Here is a 3,080-nt window from a genome sequence, read left to right as displayed (position 1 = left end):
AAGGTCTGGCTTATAAATTGAGAGTGGAAGAGAAGACAGAAAGGCAGAGAGAAAGACACACCTACAGACCTGCTTCACAGCTTGCTAGGTGAACCCCCCGCAGGTGGGAAGCAGGGGCCTGGACCCAGGATCCTTGTGAAGGTCCTTGCAATTCATACTATTTGCACTTAACCTGTGCACTTCTTCTGGGCCCCCAATTCACTTTAATATATATATATATATATATATATATATATATATATATATATATATATATATATCGCTTCATGAATTTTATAACTACCTATCTGACCACCACACTCTGTTGGTTAAAAATAAGTTAGAAACTCTCTCTCCACCCTTGATTCAAGAAGAATAGAATAGTTTCCAACTCTTAATTGCAGAAGCAATAAAGAATCTGTAATTGCGCTAGCTTCAGCAGCACATATACTAAAATTGGAATGATACAGAGAAGATTAGCATGCCTCCTGTGCAAGGATGCCATGAAAATTCATGAATCAATATATATATATATATAATTTTATTTTAATGAATATATATAATTTTATTTTAATGAATATTTTATTTACTTATTGGATAGTGACAATCAGGGAGAAATTTATATGGAAAAGGGGAGATAGACAGGAAGAGAGAAAGACATCTGCAGCACTGCTTTACCACTCATGAGTTAAACCTGGGTCCTTGAGCATTTATGTATTCTACCAGATATACCAATGCCCAACTCTGTTAATAGATAATTTATTATGAGAAGTTGTCTCATGCCATTATAGGGGTAAAGAAGTCTAATAATCTGCCATATATAAACTGGATACCCTGTGAAACTAGTGGTACAGTTCTAGTCTAAGTTCAAAGGACTGAGAAGCTGTCAGTCAGTCCCAGAATAAGAACAGGAGGAGACTGATGTACTAGCTTGTTCACTCAGACACAAGGAGAAAATTCTCCCTTCCTCCATGGTTTTGTTCTATTCAAGCCCTGAATCCTTTAAATGAGACCCACCTACATTGTGACAGTATACTGTTTCATTCAACCCATTCAAATATTTATGGACTTAACCATTCAGATATTAATTTCACTCTGAAATACCCCCACAGAGACACTCAGAATTATGTTGTATCAAGTACCAGGGCACCCCATGACCCAATCAAGTTGGGTCATAAAATTAAATATCACAGGATCCTTGACTTTGTAACTTTGATCATCTCCATCTGAAATGCTTCCTGAGTTGTTCATATCAGAACTGAGCCTGGAATGGACAACTTTAAGATGCCAGCTGAACTCCCAAGTGGGAGTTGAATGGAGCCCACTCTCTAGGATATATCAGGTGAACTCCATACCCAACCAACAGGTTAGTTCAAAGAAATACAAGAAGCATCAAAAGACTATTATTAAAGTCACTAATTTGGAGATAGTTTGGTATACAGGGAGATAATTAGAACTCGGTTCTTCTATCTAGTCTAAGAAGGTCATTCTGAATTTGAAGAAAAATGGACTTTCAGGAATTTCATGTAGTTATATAAGTAGCTATATATAGGAAAATTATATATGGTTATTTATAGAAAATCTGTGTAGCGGTATAATTTCTTCCAACTAATGAAACAAAGAAGTCGTTCAATGAAATTGTTAGGGTACAAGTCCCTGAAGCTATCGTTTTAAATAATTTGTAATGTTACACTAATTGTATGCAAATGATGCTTCCAAAAAAATAAAAACAACTGATTCTTTTAATAATTCAAACAATGCCCCTGAAATCCTATGCAACATGATTTGCTTAGCAAAATACTTGCTCACAAATTGTTCCAGCAAAGGCTTTGATCAGCACATAAATTATACCAACACCAGTTCTGCACAACATGGCCTGATTCCGGAATGTTTCCCTGTATCTGACCCTGGACCTGACTCGTCACATCACTCTCTTTTACTTCCTCTTTGGGGACCCTTTTAGTTCTAAATAGAGTCTGTTAAGTTAGCATATTTCCCCACAGCTCACACCAGGCTTCTAAATGTGTCACAGCACAGAAACCATCAAGGCTTACAGCATCTTTTCATACTCTCTAAGCACTGAATGTATGTGGTTTGTGTACAAATGTGCATATACGAGTGCTAGTGCTTCTTTGCACACATATTTATCTGTGTATGTTCATGTGCCTATGCATATGCATAGCTGTGTACACATGTGTGGGGAAAAGCTATGTGGTGTGTCAACACATATGTCGTGATTCATGTGTTGACACAGGTGTGTTTGTGTGTGTGTGTGTGTGTGTGTGTGTGTGTTAGTTTCTTTAGACTACACTGAGTGCCTCATAACTGAGATGGTGACTTGTATGAAGCAACAGTGTTCAGGGATATATTCATGTCCCTACTTAAACTTTCTGTATGTTTTTGGTCCAATCTGTCCAGTTGTCTATCCCATTTCCAGAGTACATACTTCCACAAACACAAAGTCCTGGAGTGTTGGGCATTATGCCAGCTCCCCCCTGCACATACTGCATTGCTTGATGCTATGGTCTATTTACATAATCATTGCTTTGCCTGAGACCTGCCCTGCCTGTAGGGCATTGTTTAATCCCACTGGTTAGAACCTGCTATGGAAGCTTTCTACCTTATCACTCTTTTCTCCACCCCCTCTCCTAGCCATTTTCTTTTCTGATTTTCCACTTCCAGTTTCTAAGATATAAAGGTGTTGTCTCTGATCAATAAAGGCATTGCATTGCAAGCCCACTCCGCCACGAGTTCCTTGTCTCTCTCTCCAGTGAAGTTAGCCTGGCACTGGAGAATAAGAACCTAAGCTATCCTTAACTTCTCAAGCCCTTCATCTTTTCCCTATTGGAAACAGAGAGTCCTGATGTGTCTATGAGGCTTGACAAAGCAGAAATGGCACATGGTTAAGAATGTCTCTCATTGAGGCAGGCTGGGAGTATGGATCGATCATGTTTATCAGGGAAGCAATTACAGAAGCCAGACCTTCCACCTTCTGCATCTCACAATGACCTTAGGTCCATACTCCTAGAGGGATAAAGAATAAGAAAGCTATCAGGGGAGGGGATGGGATACGGAGATCCAGTGGTGGGAATTGTGTGGAG

The 3,080-nt window shown here is 39.0% G+C and overlaps 1 non-coding gene across 1 annotated transcript; it reads left to right on the top strand.

The window, feature by feature from the left end:
• Positions 1-405: 405 nt before the first annotated feature.
• LOC132541561 (U6 spliceosomal RNA) lies at positions 406-512 on the top strand. The gene has a single exon (XR_009552706.1). It is a non-coding gene; the product is annotated as a U6 spliceosomal RNA (small nuclear RNA).
• Positions 513-3,080: the final 2,568 nt, after the last annotated feature.

The sequence above is a fragment of the Erinaceus europaeus genome, chromosome 11 (genome assembly GCF_950295315.1).
Source record: "Erinaceus europaeus chromosome 11, mEriEur2.1, whole genome shotgun sequence".
Taxonomy (NCBI): Eukaryota; Metazoa; Chordata; class Mammalia; order Eulipotyphla; family Erinaceidae; genus Erinaceus; species Erinaceus europaeus.
This window is presented reverse-complemented; position numbering and strand designations above follow the sequence as displayed.